The sequence below is a fragment of the Lepeophtheirus salmonis genome, chromosome 4, assembly GCF_016086655.4.
Source record: "Lepeophtheirus salmonis chromosome 4, UVic_Lsal_1.4, whole genome shotgun sequence".
NCBI lineage: Eukaryota > Metazoa > Arthropoda > Copepoda > Siphonostomatoida > Caligidae > Lepeophtheirus > Lepeophtheirus salmonis.
The window spans coordinates 41,539,181-41,562,750 of NC_052134.2; the positions used below are offsets into that span (position 1 = coordinate 41,539,181).

Below are 23,570 nucleotides of genomic sequence, written 5' to 3' on the forward strand. Positions count from 1 at the left end.
ATCATTAAATATAAGAGAATGTTCTACAATGAAATATTAAGTGTAAACTTAATAATGACTATTTCTATTGTTAATCCGTTATTGTTCTCGGCCTCAAATGGTCTTAGTGGTAATTTATTTATAAAATTAGCTCCTACTAAATTTTCATTGCAATATTTTTTTATTTTACACAATTTTTTGATTTATTTTCAAATTATTTGGCCATATAGATGTTTTTCCTCAAAAAGAAACAAACATCGACGTTAGGGTAATTAAAACTGGCACTTATTTTTTATTCATCTAAGTAAAAAAAGGTATGCAGGTGAACTGACAAAAAGGCTACATTTCTTTTAAATATTTTTACCGTTCTTTAAGATAAATAAAAACTGATTTATCAAAAATATTTATAAAAATTTTTGATGGAAGTCTAACTTAACTAAATTTGTTAATTTATCTAACAAGCTGTAATGTGTAGTATACGGATGATATTATTAATAAAATCACTTTTTTTCCAAAAATATGTAAAATTTCAAAACTTTAGTGCCGTTGAGCTAACTCCAAATATTTATAAAAATTGTTCAAACTTTGTGAATCGTATTTCTTATCAAAAGGAACGCATTAAAAGCCTCAATTTTTTTACTTGTTCACAAAAAGTGATTGAATTGGCACTCTAATGTACACATACATATCTACAAATAAGTAAATATACAAATAAAACAATAAAGAAATTTTTATTGATCTACTTAATAAGAAAGTATTGTAGCTTATAGTTAATTAATTAACTTCCTTTTGCAGCCCTTTAATATAAACAGCCCATCAGTGGTATGACTTGATAACAAAGAAAAAACACACACACACATTGATCACGACGAAAATTCCATTTAAAAATCTTAAAGCAGTCATTCCAAGAAGTTATCAGAATTCCCCAACCTTGCTACAATGATTTTTGTATTGCTTGAAAATAAATTCCGATTTTTTATAGTGTCTTTTTGAGACAAATGGAAAATATTTAATTAGATCACCGGCATATTTCCACCCTGAGTCCTGCAGTTGCGGAATTTTCAATGATAATACAGTGTATCTCAATCCAGCTATTTTTTTTTTTTTTTTTTTTTGACTCAACAGTAAAGTTTAAGAGCTTCAAAAGCACTTTTTAGCGGGTCCTTTGTAGAATAAGCGTTTTAAGATAATATAAGAATAAGATAATTTTTTGAAATTGAGATATAGTTTCGTTTCAAAAATTACTCCAAAATGGCCAACTCATAGTTTATGAGACAATATACAAATGAAATAACAATTATTCTTCTATTGGCTAGACACATATATAAAAACATTGTATGCTGACAGTAAATTTATTTGCAGGAAATAGACTCTCAGTTCACGAACACTTCACTGAATGTGAATTTTGCTCGTAAACTAACATATTATTGTATTTAATGTTGTATGGCAATCTCAAAAATGTGTTTCCCTGTACCTATATTTGATTATAAGCTTACCACGTTTCTTTATTTAGTACATGTTCCACTCTGAGTACAAAAAAAAAAAAAGATTCCTAGTAAATTAATTGACTGATAACATGACAGCATTTTCATTGCATAGTGTTTTCAAATTTAAAATCTATAATTAAAAAAAACAACTAAAGCAGCTGGATAAATCTGTATCTTAAGTATATTTTACAAATCCTATTTATATTAGAAACATAGTTATGTTAAACAAATTTATGAATGCATGATTAAATTTTAGAAGCAAAAAATCATAGTTTCCATTTAAAAATGCTTGTATATCATACATTTGAGTCATATAATAATGACAAAGCTAATTCATGCCTCTTCTTTTTATGTGTTTTGAGCAATGGAGCAAAACTACTTCCCATTATATATGTATGAAAAAAAAGCTTGGTCGAAACTTAGTTTACTTTCCTTATCAAAATAGGTTTACAAAAGTTTGACAAGTTATGACTTTTGTTTCTGTTTATATGAGGCTAACTTTACTCATAGCCATACATACTTCTAAGATACTTACCTATATATTATGTCTCCATGAACAAAAAAAAAAAATCAAAATATGCTAAATAAATCAAAATATATAATAGAAAACAGTACACCTCTTTCTACGAGAATTATATTGTATGATGAATAATATTAACGAAAAACAACAGAGTCTTTCTTCTTGAACTTCTCAAAAGTGAAACTTTTTGATAGTACCTAAGGCCCCTTAAAGGTTACCTTTAAGATTTTAAAAAATTATGTATAATTTATTAATAAAGATATGGTTCATAATGTAAATTATAAGTATTTATTGAGGAATGAAATTGTTAAAAATTATCATAATGAACAGTGTTTTTTAAACCTATTATAATCGGAACATAAAGGTACTACCCCTAGGTGTGTTTATAAATGACAAAAAGTAACTATCAGGATTTGTTGGGGATTATAAGTGTTAGTTCTTGTTGAACTCAGACTGGAATTGTGGATCTACATCATAGTAAATCCTGCTTAAATATGTTGTTATTACATACGAAGTGTGATATGTGCTTATTCCATTCATCTCATTGTTAATTATAACTAATCTAATAAAACGACATGCCTTCAAATCTGCTCTCCTCTCAAAAAAAATTCAAATTATTAGAGTTACCATGCCATTCTCATGTTTTTTATATGTCAAGTTGTATATAAGCACAAATAAACACTCATTATCTATACATAAGGCTGTAAATTCTAAGCATTTTATATCCTACGACTTTTTTGTGGTTGGCTTCCTGAACAGTATTAACAGAGAGTCCCCTCAGGGATTTTGCAGTCCCATTGTTGCTGTACCGTCTACTTTACTTTTTTAAGTAACTGATATACGGACAAACGTGTATCTATCTTAACCAGTTCTTCAAGATCAAATATGTGTAAAATTTTGAATCACATTTACATTATTTTTCAATTAAAAGGTACGAATGTTTTCAGTTCATTAATAGATGTCCTTCTGTCTATTGTTTAGAAAAAATATCTAATTTTTAATATTTTCTACATTTTCCTCCTATAAAAAAATAATAAATTAGGGAATAACAAAATAGAGATGTTCTGTAATTGAGTTTCAAAGTCCCATGGGTTTAAGAGTGTGTAGAGTATTAAATTGGCTTATTGTATATTTGAAAGAATAAGCAAAACAATGGTGTTGATGATTAGTTTCTACTTCTAGATAATGTTCTCTTTATTAGTTACCTATTTGTATTGTTGTAAATCCTAAGCATTTTTTGGAGTTGGCGATCTGAACAGAGACTAATATTATTTTTGATCATTGAGGAGAAAAAATCGAAGAGTTAAGTAATTAATAGTATGTGAGTTCATGAAAGACGGAAAGGATTTGTTGGAGAGTTATAAGTGTAAGTTTTAATAGACTCAGAGTAGAATTGAGGATTGACATCATTGTATTTGTTATTATGTCCTTGCTCGATACAAGTGGGATTTATGCATAATTTCTTTTGTCCTAGAGTAGTTCCCATCCTATAAAAAGAAATATATAGAGATGTCAAGTTATTTTCCATTGGGAAGTAAAAATAAACGTCTTTGAGTGTATAAAGCTTGTGTAAAAGTATTTAGCTGCTATAAAAAGAGAAAGCATAGGGATGTTCTTTGTTTCATGAACAAATTGAACTATTGAATACCAACTGAGTTCATTAAATTGATTAAATGATTGCCCAAACAGTATCCTAGATGAAAGAAAAAAAATTAACTCCCTAATCGGTTTCTTAACTCGTTATTACTGTGGCTGTCTTCCCTTTTTGGAATCTATTCATTTTTCTTTATCTTTTTTAGTAAATTGTTCATTTGAAGAGCTAAAATGTAGATAAAACTTATTACCAAACTTGTTGCCTCTACATATTTCTTTAACTTTGGTGACAATGTTCTGTTTCGGGTTTTACATATCAAAAATGCTTAAGATTTATATATCTAGAAATACTCCAATATAGTATTTTCTGGATTTTTCCATATTGGAATAACAAATATTATTTACTTAATTCTAGTAATAATAGATTTTGTTATCATTTATTTTGCTTTTTTATAATATATTCATGCATAGAAAAAATCCATGAATAAGATGAATGAAAATAATTTACTTAGAGTCTTTGTTATTTTAGCTCAATGCTTATTATTGAACTCTATTGGTATTGATATTTTCTTTTAGAGTTAGAATTTCCTACTTTATATATATATATATTAGACTGTCCTGGTTTTTAGGTTAATACCCCCCTCATATGCCTTTTCTGTTGGTGAAAATAACTGTACATATTTTTTTATCATTATGTATATTTTTAATAATTTAAGGACCCTTAGGTCTGCGTCATGACTTGTGTTTCCCAGTTTTATCAAACATAACACGAAAAATGTGTTCCTAGTTGAAGTGATAGCTGTTAAACACAAAGGAGTAACGTTATCTCTGATAAAACAAAAACAAAAAAAATAATAATAATGCAAATCATTGATCAAATTCTAGTCAATCCTGTAAATTTGTTAAAGGAAATCTGACAATATTTTTTACTCAATAACAAATACTAAAAAATATAAAAAGTAAGAAGAATATAACACATATTTAAAACGGTTCAAAATGTCGAAAATATATACAATTTTAAACCGAAAGTCCAATTTTCTAATTTAAAAAAATGCCCCTTACCACAGTCAAAAATAATTTGAGAGACCTCAATTTTTGACTAAGTCATTTTTTTATCGTCTCCAGCAGAAAGTGTCTTAATGCAGGGGGAAAAAATATATTTTTCCGAAAATGGAACGGTCTCATGTCCTCTTTTATGTTTTAGAAGTGTATATGTACATATGTTTGTAGGTACAGTGTATAAATATCGTATTATATCTAATATAAATAGGTTGAATGATCTACTGTATAAATTATTTCCTTTCTTAGCAATTTCTTTAGTTACTTAAACTTAATTACCTATTTATCTGAATAACAAATATAAATATATACATAAGATAAATCGTTTCTTCAGCTTCACAAAACAATTACATAAATACATACAGAATGAATAGATTTTTATACATATCCTTAAAAGGATTTGTATTTAATCCATTATTAGATTAGATTAATGGATTTTGATCCAATTGAAATTATATATATTTTTTTTAATGCAATATCCCATTGACATACTTTAAAGTCATTTAATGCTGTAATGAATTTCCAGGAAAGAGGTTATTTATATATACACCTAAATTCGTATTATATTTTGACAATTTGCTACTTTTATTTGTAAATATATATAATAATTTAAATTAATTGTATGTGCCTTTTGATGGAAATATGGGAAAAATGTTTTAATATAAAAAGAGATTCTATGAAGAATTTTACTCAATTTTTAAAACAAAAGAAACACTGTGACTACGTGAATCCCACGCCTTTCTTATCAATTCTTTGGATATATCAGCCATATATTCTTTAATGGTGGGCTTCATGGACTTATTGTGAATAAAAGTAGAGGCCCTGGACAATAAAACACGACCAGAAGCTGTAGTCCAAAGGGTTGGTGTTTGGTGAATACAGGGGTCATATTTTTTTTAGGGCATGATTGGATGTTATTGATCAACTTTTTTTCAAACATATTTGGGAGTGTGGGTAGGAGGGCTGTTTTGTTGCAGGACCACATTATCATCCAGGAAGTTTGCCTGAACCCACAAGAGGAGATGAGCATCCAGATTTTATTTCCTGCATCAAGAAGCGCCCAAATCTTCACATGAGTGTGACGTTCAGACGTCATTTTTTTAATAATTTAAAAAAAGATAAAGAAATGAAATTTCTACACAGTGCTTTGAAATGTACAACTAATGTTGTGTATGTCCTTATTTAGGAACGAGGAACGTGGTCCAGTCCATTCCCACTTGTTGGTCCTTCAAGAAGGTAAAATCATTCCCTTGTGACGTCAATGTGGGTATTTTCCCTCTTTTTAATGATTTCGTTATATAATAGAATAAATTATATAATTAAGTAACAATAATATAATATGCTCGTATAAAATATAATATCTTTTGCAAGATATATACAATTATCTTGATACATATTTCATATATCTTATTTGGCTTAATAAACCATCCATATTTTTATGAAAAATTCGAAGGACCTACAGTTAAGGACCGGTCCCAGGGACTAATAGTCCTAAGGACCAATAGGGCCGGTCCTAAGAATGGACTGGACCGTACCAACACAACACTATGTACAACGTGCTTAACTTTATTTTTATCCGTATCTGAAAAAATTACCCTGATCTCTCAATTTGCCAATAAATTAGTGTTCAGATTTGAGCGTCACATTCGGTAGTCGCAAATTTGTTTCAGTGTGTGACTGATTTGTTTAGAAGTCAATCCATTCATACTAACAATAAAATGTAAAAATCATCATATATCAGCTATATAGAAACAATGGTTTTTATGCTAAATTGATATGAAGTAAGAAAAGGACGTTATTTTGATATCCTATTTACGAGTAATTTTATTTATATTAAAGAAATGATTAATTTATTTGTAAAAAGAATCTAGCCAAAATAGAAAATTGGTGAAAATGTATCAGTTATATTAATTTAGCAAATATGTAATAGTAAAATAGATATTAGATTTTTTAGGTGGAAAAGCAAAAAGCTTTTTTTAATAAAAATGATGTGTATTTTTTACAAAGAAAAATGTATTTGCGTTCATTTTTTTTGTTACATATGTTAAATATTGAAGGAGGTAAAAATATGTATTCTACGAACATAAATGTACCTACATACATAGACTTCTTATACATTAAACTGTGATAATATTATGATTAATATTCTTTCTTTTAGCAAAAAAAATTTTATTATAAGGAATATTTATCTATTCAGTTTTTTGGCAGTTTATAATCATATTTTAAATATAGTGTAAAAAGTTTTTTTTTCTTTAAATCATATTTAATATACATTGGTTATATTGCCTCAAAGCAACAAATATCAGATTAGTTACGTCCTTTTGATATTCCTTTTATGTAAAAGGTACTGCTTCATATCTTTTTTTATAAATTTGATTTACAACTTTTGAAATAACGTCTGATTCTTTTAATATGTGTATACAAAAAATTTCACAAAATTGAATTCAATTTATCAAATTTATTGCTTTTTTCGAGGTGGGGTATATTTTAATTAAAAATTTGAGTTTTTTTATCAAAATAAAACAATTTTTATATATACTAAAATATTTAGGTATTTGCTCTTTGTCTATTTATTGATAATAAACAAATTACCTGATAAATGCGACGAGTTAACACAGTCCAAAAACTCATTACGTATTGAGATCAAATATAGGCTTTTTACTTAAATTTATTGAATGATTTGAGATATCGACGAATGTTAACTATAGATTGAAGCCTTCATTTATTTTTCCGGCTTAAATTGCCCCCATTATTGTGTTTCATATACAATCAAAGAAGTTTGCGATGTCGTCTTTAGTTGATTAGAGAAAGTAAATTTTTGTTAGAAATGGACAATAATTCGAATATGAATGGAAACGTTATACAGATATAAAAGTATAATTGTATTTTGTTTTCGTTGTGAAAGTTCACATATTTGAAAAATATATAAAATATAAAAGTAATCAAATATCATTATACAGTACAATAACCCATGGTATGTATGTTTTGGATTTTAAAAATAATCAATCATTGAAAAGCTTCACATGCTCAGAGATCTTGCGTTTGAATAAAATATTAGTAATTCCATCGCATTTACTATCAATACGTATTGTCATAATAAACTGAAGCAGTTTTGTAATAATTTGTAATACAAACAAATCTTTTTTCACTAACGAAATATTAAATGTAATTAAATATACTAACAAAAAGAGTCAAGGACCAGCCACAATTTGTTTGGGTATGTATTTAACCAGGTTATTATACTATCAAATTTACCTTCTGTTGATTTTATACATTTACATCCATCTCATAGCGAAATCATTTCTTACCATCATTATCGCGTTAATGCTCTAGTTTAATGCATGATCATTTGTCTGTTTTCGAGTGAGAGGTGCAAGGAAAAAAATTTATAAAATAATGTGTTATCCAAACTGGAAACGAAGTCGTTTACACTTAATTACGGATTATGCTATAAATCCTTTTTCAAATTGCAATACACTTTTAGTTATAAAATCCCCTATTTTTATGCATAAAGAATAACATGAAAGTTGATATCACTAACAGTCAGAAACGGTTCGGATTCAACCAGTCGTGTATATCAACATGACCACTTAAACTAACTTCTTTGTGCAATGTTGAAATCCCAAGTATTGATCAAGGGATTCCTGGCAAGCAACATTCTTTTTAAAGTCCTTTATTTGTATCTTTTTTAAAAACAAACAAACTGTTGACTCATGTTTTTAAAACATATAAATCAATCGTTAGATGTGGTTTTTTTTTGTCTTATCTACAATATTATATTTGACATCAGTTTTCTTTTTTGGATGGTCTTCTTCATTACAAAAATAATCAATTAGCTTCGATGACTCATAAATAAATTTCTAAAATACAAAAGTTACGGCATAGACATACTTAATCTTATACCACGGAGTGGGATTTAAGACAACAACTCACTGAGATTTAAGTGGTATATATTGATGAATGTTGAATAAATCATCACTACCATTGATTAAAATGTTTTGAAGAGGAGGAACATTCACTAAAGGACAAACATATTATAATTTTCAGATTCCATTATTCCCTCCTTCTGAAAAATATTTTTCTTCTGTGTTATTACTAGTACCCTGGAAGTGTCAGCTTTTTAAAGTAACTTTGCTACGTTTACAAGGAAGAAAAAGAAACAATATTGCACCTTTGTTATAAATGTAAACACTTCGAGCAATATATGATACACTAACACCAAAACTAGGAGTATTTTTTGGAAAACCATTACACAGAGAGATATTTTTTTCCTCTCATCAAAAAGTAAGATAAAACAGCATGCAGTGGTAGTAAAACTGCTTAATTGTTTCTATACAATCCAGGTAAAGAAAATTGAAATTTGAACATCTATTTTAAATGAACTAGGTTTTTATTTTTTTTGCTTTATTTCTTAATCATTTAGATTTTCGTTAATAATTTATCTGATTTATAAAATTTTATGTCTTTTAGATAGTTTTACTGTTGATATGTTGTTATTATTTGAGTACCAGAGTAAATTAATTTTGGTTAAAAAAAATATTTTCCATCATCCGGAGAACCATTTCTTTGTACACCAAAAAAATCTCATATTTTTGCAACAACTTACTTACTGAGTTTATGCAACACCACACTGTTTCAATTTTTGCATTGTTCAATTGCTTTTCTGTCAATTTATATTTATTATATCACATAAAAAAAAAATAGACTCCTCCTTCTTTTTCACCATATTATAATCCCTATTGATTCATTTCATTAAATTAAGTATTACATGTATATAATGTAGTCTTCAAAGTGTCAAAACCATGTTTTAATGCTATTCAAACTGTCAGCATCCATTGAATTTGATTATTGAAAGTATAAAATCCAATTTTTTAGTATATGTATGTATATTTTGTGAGTGGAAATAAGGAGGGATATTTTCATCACTAAGGGTTTATAAATAAATATTACATAGAGTAAATAACTAACTGCCATTACTCAAATATATTGCAGTAAGTTTTTATAAATATAGTGTTGTTTTTCATCGGGATTTTGTCATTCCAAAGACATGATTGAAGCATTATCATTTATATGCAAAAATAATTTATTCAAATTTTTAATATGCAGAAAAGGTTTTTATTCATCAAATTTTAAAAAGAAAGTTTCCTTTGTGCCAAAATATGTGAATAAAGAAAAATATTTTTTTTTTTTTTTTTTTTTTTCGACAAAAATAATATTTTCTTATATACATTGAACATATTTGTAATGAACATTCGCTTTTATATTACAATTTTTTGTAACATAACTTTTTAAAAGCTTTTATTTTCTAAATTAACAATGTAAAGTTGCATAAAAAATGTTCGGAAACTATAATATAAGCCGATTAAATGAACTAATTGTAGTTTATATATTAGAGGTAACTCCAATTTAAGTATTTTTAAAAATTGTCTGTTGGTTTTTATTTTCATAGTTATATCACTTCGAAATAATACCCTAAATCGAAATTTTATTTTAAAATCGTGAATGTTTTAAATATACTGTAAATTCAAAACCAACTGCAATTGAAGATGTTAATTGTAATTTTCGTGTTCTACAGCTTACATAACAATAATAATTTGTATAGGTTTTGGCTGGCGTGTGTTTCAAGATCTGAATTTTGTTGCATAGTGCAATGTACGTTCTCAATGTTATCTTCTCATCAGAATACGACAACGATATCTAAAAGCTTATCAAAAAATATAGATAAAACTGCTTTGAGATCAAAAAAGGAAGAACTGTTGAAGAGTTTGCTTTTTTATTGATTTTTGTCAAATTATTTTTGTGGTAACATCTCTTAATAAGATAGAATTTATAGTTTTCCGTCTACTTTTGTGCAATATAACGAATAGAATGTTTTTAGTGCAATGCCTAAAAGAATCTAATGTTATTTGAAATATATAAAATTCTTCATTGTCTTCCTATTATATCCTCTTAAGTCATAACATACCAGGGATATGCTTTTTAAGAATAAAATTTAATTCTCAAATTACTTTCATTTTAACCATACAACTACGATATCTACAGGGGAAAAGGTGTTGATAAGAGAATATAAGGAATTTTTATTGAAACAACTTAAAGGAGACAGCAAAATTAAACATATAAAAGTTAACAAGAATGTGAGAATTTTCAAAAGACCAACATTGTCGTTACCTTTTTTTATACAAACATAACCAAAACAAACAAATTGCAGACTCATGACTTAAGTACACAACAAAAATCTTTTACGGAAATCAAAAACTAATAAAGATGGAGATGCTAATACAGAGAGAATTACTCCTAAAACCATAACAATGAATCGTCCTACTAGTTACCCAAACGATGTCTGTAATAATGTAGAAGATGCCTCTTCAAGGTCTCCATCTACAGAGGAAAATGAAAAAGCAGCAATCAGTCAACAATAACCGATCCCTTTAATGACTCGCCAACGCTACCAAACACAGAATCCAGTCACAATATGCTCACCGACACTGATTCCTTAAAAGGTCAAGAGACGGCTCAAAAAATAAATAATAGAACCATAAAGATGAAAAAAGTGTTGATGACAAAGTCTAGGCCAAGGATTACAAATCCAATTACTAGGAGTAATCCTTTTCCTGCGAGGAGAAAGAAAACTTCGAAAAACAAAACTTTAAAAGAAAAACCACAACCACCCTCTTTTAGCTTAATACGAAACTGTCATGTCTAGCATATAATGTAAACTCGATTGCTTCTTGGAAAAGGGCGTCTTTGATCTTCAATAATTCAATATCTACAAACTTTCTTGACATTGTGGCCTTACTGGATACGAGGCTCAGGGATTCAAAAAAAATCTCATTTTTAATCTCAGTCTCATTCTTTTTTTTAAGTCAGCGGTCATATCAAAAACATCCCATCCATCTCAAAGAGTTTTACTTTTAGTGATAAAATCTTTTTCACATGTGCTTATCGAGTCAGATAGCAATCGTAATTACATAAATGTAGGCATTAACCTTTCAGGCGAAGTTTTGAGATTTTTTGTAATATATGGCCCATATAGGGGCCAAGTTGCCTTCCTTCCAAAAATAGTCTCTGTAATAATGCAAAACATCTTAATTTCAGGAGATCTAAATGTTACTCGACAAATTGGAAGGGACACGTTTAATTATATGTATGAAATTTTAGAAATAAGTACGACATTGAGGAAGTTATGTCAAAGTATTGCCTTGAATACTCAGGTCTTTTTGAAAAAGGAAATAATCTGTAAATGACGTATTCCAAGAAAAATAAATCAGAATACTATTGAGAAACAAACTAGATTACATTTTTGTCTCATAAAACTTAGTAAAGTTCCTCACGAGATTCAGAACTTCCACCTTACATCTCCGATCACTCATCAATTATGGCAAACTTTCATCTCTCTAAGCTAAATCTTAAAACATATTGGAAATTAAATGTATAACTCCTCAATGATAGTTTTACTCATAACAAAATAGGAAATGTTATTGAGGAATGCAGGTACTTGCTTGACAATAAAATACTTTCCCCGTGTTTGGCCCTCCGACGTGTGGAAGAAAGAGGAAACAATATTTTCAACGGCAAAGGTATAATCTTTGCATTCGAACAACGTAAAAAAATCAACCGTCTTCAAGGGCTAAAAAAGATGAGTGATAGTGGGATCGATATTCAAGAGGATCTGAATAGCATTATTTGAAATAAAAAACGAAGCCCGAGCACTAAGATCTAAATCAAAGCTGTTTAAAAAAACGGCAAAGGTCTAGTGCCCTTCTCGGACAAAGAATAATATTCCAAGTTTGAGGAAAATTATTGCTTTAAGACAGGAGAATAAAGAGTTAACTCAAGACTCCACACAAATTACACAAGAAATCTTGTCTTTTTCATAAAACCTTTATAGATGTAGCGATTGTAAAAAAACAATGTACCTGCTCCTTTTATTTTCAGATGAAGAGAGTGCCAAGAAGAGTTCTCACTGGAGGATGTAGATGACGTTGGTTAGGATCAGCAGAAAAAAATTTATTGTAGTGCCCTCGATTCCTCCATCTCATCTGAAATATTCCAAAAATATATAAAGATTTATAAGAAAAAATTTAAATCCCCGGGTTATCTGGCTTGCCATTTGAATTTTATAAGATATTTGCCAAAAAACTATGTCCCATCTTAGTGTTTCTTACAACGAAATTAGGAACTTAGGTTATATTCAAAGTTTATGAGTGAAAGGGATTTAATTCTGATACTAAAGAAGAACAAATAAAAACTGAATATAGCAAAGCATAGACCGATAACTCTTCTTAATACCTCGTAAAAAATTCTATCCGGAATTATCAACAATAGAATAGTCCAGACACTTCCATCCATTATACCAGACTTACAAAAGAGATTTACAAAAGGAAGACGAGCAGAATATATACTAAAATCAATCAAAGGTGTTATTGATATAGATAGGATGAATGGGACGGACTTTTCAGTGACACTGGTGGATTTTCAGAAGGCCGTTGACCCCATCTTCCATAACTATATACTGTCGCAGCTAACAAGATTAGGATTCTCCCTGAAAATTATTAATTTGGTAGCAGCTATATTAAGATACTCTTCTTCTAAACTTAGCTTTTTGTGTGGGGAAGATTATTTTGATAAAACTATGGGATGCAAGCAAGGAGATCCTTTGTCTCCAACCCTTTTACTCAGATCATCCAAGGAAAATTTATATGGGGTTCAAAGCGAGCTTATCTCTTAAAGAGCTGCCAGGATATACTAAGTTTCATAACCTCCAATCCCGTGCTACATGGCATTAGAAAGTATATCTATTTCAAGTGTCTGTAAGAAAGCCATCAAAAGCCTAATTGTGGGTTCCCCTGCTGATTTGGTGCTTTAATCGCTTCCTTCAATAAGGTTGTAAGCCGCCGGAAGATGTACTGAAAAATACAAAAAACATTTTTTTGCAAACCGTGCATGGACTAAAAGTAAAAGTGGTTCTGCCTCAGGATGGTTACTTCAACCCTCTTTACAACTAAATAGATTGTCGAAGATACAGAGAAGTCCAATTTAGAGACATCAAGACATCTTCTTTAGAATTGCCCAAAATTTGTTAACATTGTGCACATGACCTCTGAGTTTTTGAGGAAATAGTATAATTCAAATATAAAGATTGGGGATTGGTTTTGTTATGTCACTGCCTAAACATACATTTCATTTCAAAATAGAATACTTAATGACTATGGTGCTATTTATTATCTACGCCGCAAGAAATAAGAATTCTTACAAGCCTACTAGTCTGCACAGAGATCTTAAGACTGGTCTATGATCCCACGAAGTACTGCAGAGGTTTGATATGAATGGAATTGGAATTGTTTTATAGTCTTGTTTTTTAATTTAATTGCTTAGCAGATTCTCATTAAGATTTTCTTTTCTTTTTTTTCATTCACCCATGCTTATTTTTTTTTTTTTTTTTTGTACAATGCTTAACAAATGATTGTGACTATTGTTATATTAATTAATTAATATCATTTTGTTATGAAGTAGCTATGTGTTTTTCGGAATGTAAAGATATATCAAATTATTATACAGAGAATAAAGTAATTATGTAATTTAAAAAAAATATATTAATAATATCATATGTCTCGCTCTACCCCTGTCCTTGTGCTCACCCAATAGCTAGGATAAATTAAACTACAGTATCATATTGTTACTATTTTCAATGATTCTTTAAACCATACTTTATGGAATGTACCTAATACATTTTATATTCCAATGGTATTGTCTACTGATATTTTTTATTTATTTAAAAGTTGGTTATGAATATCTAGGCAACATTCCAATCCATCTTAGCTATGAGAGAAATATAGTTTTGGTATTTTAATTATATAATGATGAAGTAGGTAGATTACTTTTTTTTCTTAATGATCTTAAACATTTAAATGAAAAAAAAAATAACTTTATATTTTCTAAGAAATGAAATGTAAAAAGATCCAAAAATATTAATTAAAACGAATGGATTTTCAATATGAAAAAAACAAACCTGTAGTTTTTTTGTTTGTTTTTGTACAAAGAACATTAATTAAAAAATAAAATATTAATTTCTTATTTAAGATACAAGATATTAAAAATATACACAAATATTTTAATTAAAAAATGAAAAAATATGATCGTCACAATGTAAAGCAGCTCAAAAATGTATTTACTATTTTTAGAACATATTCGGTGAGACCTCAATTAATATAACTAACTGTTAAAATCCTTATAATTAACATCGAATTTCACAAAAACCCATAAATATTTTTAATATAATAATAATTTATATATATTATAATTTATAATGATTGTCAAACGGTTTGATCACTATTGGTCATGCCCCTTATAAACATAACATGCTTTTTTCATATTTCATCAAAGGATATCCTAATTTTATGTTATATTGTTTTGATACTTTCTTATCAAAGTAATATGGAAAATGATTATTAGTAATATATAATATTTGACTTTGGTTGTTTAAATAAATAAAAAAGTGGCGAAAGAAGAAAGTAAAAGAATATACAAAAAGAACGTAATGTCTACAAAAACACTTACTAAATTATGATTGATTTCATCAAATTTTGCTTCTTTTAAAAATATAAATTAAGATGAATGGCTGTATCTTAAATCAAATCGTTGTATTTTTTTTTTTTTTAAATCGATTCAAGGTCATTCGTAATTGATTGTCGGGGATTTTTAATTCAACCGTTGCATTTTTTATAATGTAAGGAAATAATTCCGCTAAGTGAAGCAAAGCGACGGCATACGAAGTGTAGAATATTTTATAGGAATAGAAAGAAAGGAAATCGACTGTTTCGAGATATATGGACAATTATCCCTTTGGAATATCATATGAGTAAATAAAAGGTCTTATTATCTGGAGGAAGTGGTGAGTTTGTTTCTTATGGAATATTAGAGGAGAAGGACTCGGAGTCAATCTGTAGACTGAGAAATAAAAACTGAGGAGATCACATCTCATTATGAAACGTACTCCGGTTCTACCTTGTATCGTAGCCTCATCCCTCAGTCAATGGATTGAGTCCTATTCCCTCTCTTCCGCCCCGAATATTCCATGAGAAGTCAACTCACAATCTCTACTGTCGTTGTATCTAATTTCGACATGGAAAGAGAAAGTAGGGGCAAAGTTATACAGTTTACCCCACACAATAAATATCTCAAAAAGTTATCAAAGTTTTCTCCAATTAGCTTACATTGTTTTGGAATATCTTTTGAAAAAAGTCTTAATAACCATGGACATAGTGTGTATTAATTTTTGTGTTGGTGTGTGGAAACTTCAAAGAAGTTTATCAACTTTGGGATTTGAAAGGAAAGTAATGGAAAGTTAAGCAGAAGTAGTGAAATTCGTACATCAATATCGTTTAGAAAATTAAATTGTACGAACTTGTATCGTATCATAGTTTTTAAAAAATAATCAGAGGAATGTTTGATCTCATTCCAATAAATTCGAATATCTGAGTATATCCATATACTTTTCTTCAACTTGCTCTAAAAAGCACTATGCAACTGTTTCCAAAAAACAATTCTATTAATATTTAACTAAGAAGCTTTTTATATGGGGTAATGAATAGTGTATGCCTAAGCGTATGTGAATTCTAAATATAATTACACACTTTCAAAATGAAGGGGGATTTGTATGTATACTCTTAAAAGTAAACTTGGTAGGTAAATTAAGTTATCAATCACTACCTACATAAATTTATGTATGAACATAGAAATAACCAAACTTTTATAATAAAAAAGTGCAATTCTATATAAATACTAAATCAATTAATTACTATCCATTGCAAAAATATACTATGAATTTAGAACTAATAATAATATGAATATTTAAACATTATAAAAAATTATATACGACCTTGATTGCTAGGGATGGGCATTTCATAAAAGGCGTGGAGAAAGCAGGAGCTAGTTTTACTAAATATTACTGGTTTAAGATCTTTGTTGAGAATAATTGCCTGTTACATAAATTTAGAGGGAGAAAGTGTAATTACTCCAATAAAGTTGCATTTAAAATAGTTTTGAAGACAAGAGAATATTGTAATTATATTTAAATATATATTTATTACACATTTTTTCATTAAATTACACCAAAGTCAGGCAATTTTTCTTCTTTTAGAGAGATATATATGTAACTAGCAAAGGGCGACCCGGAATTGCTCGGCAAAGGAGGGAGGGGGAAATCATATTGACAATAGCCCATCTTATTTCTTCCTAATGTTTATACCCCTTAGGAGTGGGTGAGTATTATAATATGTCGCCTTAATAAATATATATGTATTATTATGAATGAAAAGAAAGAAAAAACTGTGCTATAAACTTCAAATAATATACCAACATACGATTATATGCATTCAAAAATGTGTTTAGATGATAACTTTATCTTTTTATTTTTGTCAAAAACTGCCAATCGAAATTTGCAAATAGAATTGCACAAAAACTGGTTTTCCTTAATTCTGCAAAATAGTAGAAAATCATTTATATACTTGCAAAAACAAACCAATAATGGAGAATGTCGTCCAAAAAATAACCCTCGATAACTGGCTCATTTTTAAAAATATTGCAAAATTTTGTTGTAAAATATTCCAAAAAATATTATTTTGACTATAAGAGTCTAAATTTTTTCCACAAAATGCATCGTTTTAGATCATTTCTTTTTAGAAATTGAAAATTTACATATGATGAAAAAAAGAGAAAATATTTAAAAATTATTCAGTTCAGCACCCACTTTTATGTGTCAATATATGCAAACAAATTTCCTGATATATTTTATTTTATTTGCGAATCCAATATTCTACTAAAAATTTATTTTTTGCACTAAAAAAAACACATTGCAATTTTCCCTGATTTTTTATTTTGGAGATTGATTTTTTTATCTTTAATAAACTTTGAAAATGTCGTTATTCGTATAGTTTTTTGTTTGTTTTTGAGACGCCGTCATTTTTTGATTTATAATTCAACCCCTTATTAAGTCTTCTTGAACTCTAAAACAATAATTGGTATTTGGGTATAAAATGAGCTTCGAAAATCGGGGCCCCATGTGGGCCTGACCAGGCTCAAAAGCGGAACCCATGCAAAATTTAAGCTTCCTATGACCAAGGGCGTGTGCATCAATAGTGGACACACACACAAACTCTATTTCCTATATATTTACAGATCCCCAAGAAAATATATCAAAGAATGAGCATCATTTACAAAAAAGAACATAAATATCAACTGTGTTTCTTTTCTAATCGTAAAACTAGTACTTTATCTCTGTGTGTTACCGATCTCTAATTGTTGTAAATAGTGGGACATAAGATATGTCTCATTTTTTATGAGAGTAATTAACAGTGATCAGAAGTAGAAGTATATCATTTTATAATATAGAACTGTGTCAATAATTACTGGGTAGTGCCAAAAATGCCTATGAACCAGTTAGTTACTATTTGAATATACTTTTGTATTATTTTTCTTTATTTTTTTTTTCATTTGATCAAATAATATTTTCTAACTGAAATCAATAAAAATATATCCTATGTATAATAAATATATTTTCTAGAAAAATAAAAAACCACACAAATAATTGCAAGGCCAATCACTCCCTCTATAGAAATTCACCATTGATATTTCCCCTCACATCCTCTTTTTCTCCTCAACCAACCAACTAAACACCATCATTATTCTCAAGGGCTATAAAATCATATTGCTTTTAATAAAATATGTTTTCTTTCTTTCTTTTTTTTCCATATACTATTTCAGGACATGAGAAAGTAAGAAAATAAGTCATTTCAATTCAAAGTGGAGTAATAAAAATAGAAATTATATGAGTATAAATAAAAAGTGCTTCTTTCATTCATTTCTTCCTCTTATTCCCTAATAATTCTGCATAGAAGATGAAAATAGACAGTCATGCCTTGGATAAAGAGCATCACTCACTAATTAAAAATGATCGATATTTGGGATAACTAAAAATATAAATTGATACTATATACATATTTATATATACAGGGTGCACAAGCTATCTATGCCGCAAATTTGGCGCACTCTCTTAGACAAACGCAGGCACTAAAACAGCTGGGTTTTTTAGATAACTTGTTCAAACCTGTACCAGTTAAAAAAATGGAATCAATTGACGATTTCGTGTCCAAAATTTGGAGTGGCATAGTTCCCCTTAGAATCTGCACGAGGAGTGAAACTTAGAAATTGCTCAAACTCTGGCACTCAGTGAGACATTCATTCGCGAGGTTAGGAGGAAACTTGAGGCCTCTAAATGACTAGCCTCCCTGCAACACATTACAAAAAGTATCAATGGCTCCAATGACTATTTCATCTCGTGGAACTTTTGGCCTCTCAACTCGCTGGATCTAAATCGGATGATTTTTTTTTTTTTTTTGTGTTGGGTACAATCGAACAACATACTAACTAAATACATACTCATCAGTCGTATCAAAAAGGAGTTTCAGGATTTGCCAGGGAAAATGTTTTCGCTTTCGGCCTTATATACAGACTGTAATGAAGGATGGATGTAATTTTATTAAATACAATATATTTGAATCCATCAAGATTTCAGAATCTCGTTTTATTTTTTTAATTTGATTATTGGTTGGAGAGAAAAATGTGTTTTGAAAAAAATCATTTTCGTGGTGCAAATAGTTTGCGCACTTTGTATATGTATATGACCTGTGCAATGTTTTTAAAACTTTTCATTTAGCATAACAACGTTAATTTTGTCAAATTTTGTTTTATTATCCTTTAGTTCCCTCTCTGTCACATTTCCTGCCCTCTCCGTCACACTTAGTGTCGGCTCTATTCTGTCAAAAAAAAAAATATATATTTGTCTAAATTTGAGTTAGACAAAAAATTAAGATACAAAATTCATTTCTTTTCGTAACGTCAAGAAAAAAAAATCGTTTTTAATGTTTTAAAAAAATATTTTTTTGGTGACCTATATAAAAGATATCATAGAGCTTATATGTTTTACCAAATTTATTTAATTAATGCCATTTTTTAAATTTTGGGCTCATCACGTCATAATAAAAATAAAATGGGGTTACATATATAAATTGTAAATCCTAAACATTTTATATTGTGCGAATGTTTGGGTTGTTGGGAACCTGAAAAGTATTAATTATCATTGCATCAAGCTCTTATCATTATTTTTTCATGTTTGACGAGAGAACATCGAGGTATGGAGTAACTACGTGTGAGTGAACTCATAAACAAATTACAGTAATATCGATGATTTTTTTGAGGAGCTATTTTCTATATTATTCAAGAACATTTTGTCTGTTAGCCAACGTCGAATTACTCGAGGCAATTTTCATTATTTTGTACTGACGCATCACGTATGTAGGAGTATTTTTGTTTGTCATAATCTGAGGTTTCACTGTACAATCGTAACTCTGCTTTATACTTGGATATATTTATTCAAATCAGTCTATGTATGAATATATGTTGTATGTATGTATATTCTTTTTTATAAAACTTTGTCCAATATCGATTTTCCGTTTCTTTCTTTACTCATTCAAGAACTGATTTATATTAATGTAATGCTATGTCTCCATTTTAAGTTTCTTTTTGTTGTTGTTTTTTTCTTTTATTATTATTTCCACTTTAGTTTGAATAGAAATAATTTTGTCTTCTTTCATTTTATGCCTATGAACTACATTTGTGTATATCCATTGACAAGATATATGTATATTGATCATCCATAGATTCTTCGAATTGATTTTCGTTATTTGTGTGTTTCTGCGTGCTATCGTAGAACACGTAATATAGTGTGGTTAGTTCCAATTATTAATGTAAAAAAATAATAACATAAAATAATTAACGAGACAATTTTTTAAATTGTTTCATATGTCTCATATTCCTGGGCAGAGCATATAGTTTGTCAAAAAAATTAGTTTTTTGAAAAAAGAGTTTTTGAAACATTGTTCTATGTTATTTAAGTTTGAACGAATGCCACCTGTTGAGCTTGTTTTAAATCATTTTAATGTTGTGTTCTCGGCTTTTCTATATTGTGATTCTTATTTGTGACTTCATCTACTGTGTTCGACAAAAAATGGGGTCCAAGAAAGACATAGTAGAAACGGGTAACTTTAGTACGGTTATACTAAAGTTGTTAGGATACAAACTTGATGGTTGAGAATGAATATATCCGTTTCCAGTTAGTTCTGAAGAGTAAATTTGACTCAGAACTTGACTACATATCTTCTCGACGCTCCTTCCCTGAGAAAATTTATTCAAATTACGATATATAATTTAATTTTTTCAATTAATTTTGAAGTAGCGAAGATTATATGTAACTAACTTAGCTATATGCTAAGATGAAACTGTGGCATTATTTCTGTCGGATCAAGGTTTTGATAAATATAAATGTTAAATATTGTATTACAATTGACCTTAGATGTTGATATTATTAATAAAAAAAAGGGGTAAAAAATAATATTTTTATACAAAGAACGTAAAAATGACTAAACCTCTCTACACATGAATAATTAATTATTTAAATACAAAAACTCTTCAAAAATTTATTAAATTTTTCCATATGAAATATACTAGTAAATTATAGACAATTCAATGTAAATATGTTGTTCAAATTTGATCGATATTACGATATTACTTGAGATGGGATTTGTGTGGAAAAGAATGATCACACGCATCAACCTTTTCCCTTTTCTAATCGTTATAAATTTGACAATAACAAATAACCTTTTTTAATTGATGTTTATAAAAATAGACATTTCATTTTTCACGATAAATACTGTCTTTCTTCAAAATATTTGTATTTTTAGTTACATTAATTAAATTTTTATATTCTACATACCCTTTACTTCAGCTGAAATATCCTTAGATATATGAGGAGAAGGGTCCTACCGCCCTGCACCAACCACACTCTCTAAAGGTGAACGCCCTTCAAATGAATATTTAAAAGAATCAAAATGCAACATTGGAGGAGAATAAAATCATTTTTATTTGTTTTTTGATATCAAGAGCAGGGATAAAATTGAATTTTATCTACAAACAAGACTCTCTATATTTTCTTCTCAACTATGTAATAAACATAACTATCTACTACTTCTGTGTACATAGTAAATAGTATTTCTATATATATATATTGTTTTTTTTCTTATTTAGGAACGTATTTATTTTAACAATGATAAGTGTAGTACTATTTATTTATGACAATATTATGTGATTTATGACTTATATACATAAATGTGTACATAATAAGCTCATATTATATTAAGATGAAAATAAAATGTATATATATATATATAGAGTATGTGAATGAATGTATATATCTGTTCTTTCAACTTTATTCACGTTCTGACTCATAATCTTAATATATGTATTTTTTCATTTGCATACATCGTTTTTTTTTCTCTACCATATTGATGCATAAAGGTACTTGCTTCTACTAAGTACATAGAGATATGAGCACATTCTAATGAAGTACAAACTTACACAAATAGTTAAAAAAATATTATTATTATTAAATACATCGGTTATATTAGATTGTTATTCTTATTTTTTTGTCAGCTGTGGATCAGTGAATTCTTGTTATTTATTAGTGTGTCTTCAACGTTGAAGCAGTGAACATATTCTTATTAATAATTTAGAAAAGTGTCCAACAAATGGAAAGAATGAGGATATGGGCCAATTATGAATTGATTTTGCGCCCAGTTTCCCTTTACCTATTAGAAGGAAAGGTTGTGAGATGATCTCCTTGTAATGCAACGGTAAATTTTGTTGTTGTTTTTTTTTTTTTTTTTAATTCAAGCAGTATATAAATATTTCTTTCATTCTTGTGGTTATGTTGCTTGAACCAAGGTATCTTAACTGGTCTCACATTCGGACCTCCATTTGTTCATGGTACAAAGAAGTGCTATGAACATTTTTGAAATCCTTGTAATCGTAAAATTAATTGCACACGTTGGCAGCATAACCACCATACTAATATATGACTAAACCCAAAGCTATAAATCAAGTTTTGAAACGAACACCAAAAGACCAATATTTGTACAAGATAGTTGTCGTAGCTTTTTTTGTCTGCTATATATTGAGTATTACTCTATAATTAACAATTACCCTCCATGAATTCACTCTTTTAACTGAATTTACAAGGTAAATTCAGCGAAGAAATACAAATTAGCATACAGCTATTGAATTCTAGACATATAGAATAATCACTCACGCTATTTTTCTATTCATCAATTTTTCAAAAAAAATGTAGTAAAGATAAGGGTGTTCCTCTTCTTCTCTTTTTTTTTAAACCACATCCATCCTTTTTTGTTCTCCTCATGAGGGAATAAAAATACTACCTGATTACTCCACCTCTCTATGATTGGGTAATATGACGATAAGGAAGAATTAGAAGAAATTATAAAGTAACATCATTTGTAGTATCATTACTAGCGAAATTTTGCTTGGGAAACACAATATCACCTAACCATGTTCCTCCTAAAGCTAACAGGCGCGTTTTAGTAGACTTATTATAAACCTTAGTTCTCTTTTCTTTTATTAACGTTCGAACTTTCAAATGGAGAAGAACAATTAAAATTGAAGAATAGTCCTGCAGGTTACATATAAACTTCTTTTTTTTAAATTTACACTTGTGACGATTTTGACAATTTCCACATTTCTAGTGTTTAAGCTGTAACTCATATTTATTGTCTTTTAATCTAGGACAAAACACATTATTTTATACTTTTTCCCTGCTCTATCACAGGGCCAGCAAGGGGAGAATCGCCATTTGCTAAGGTTTCCTGTACTAAGTTCTAGATTTTGGGTGAAAAGATTCTAAGTTATTCCATTTTTCCGAGTCAAGATACTAATTGACCCCATGTTATTGGACTGCTGGACTCCTTCTCCATAGTCTGTATTATTTACACCCAATAACATATTTTAAATATTTACTGTGATTTTAA

General features: G+C 28.6%; 1 protein-coding gene across 8 annotated transcripts in view; it reads left to right on the top strand.

Moving 5' to 3' along the window:
* LOC121115955 (uncharacterized) overlaps positions 1 to 23,570 on the top strand; it is a 285,728-nt gene that overhangs the window by 166,538 nt on the left and 95,620 nt on the right. Inside the window, exon 1 of one of the 8 annotated variants that reach the window (XM_040710141.2) lies at positions 22,247 to 22,382. The exons of the other annotated variants lie outside the window; for them this stretch is intronic. The gene's annotated coding sequence lies outside the window, so the exon portion shown is untranslated. Of the gene's footprint in view, positions 1 to 22,246; positions 22,383 to 23,570 lie in introns of those variants that run through there. 8 annotated transcript variants of the gene reach the window in all.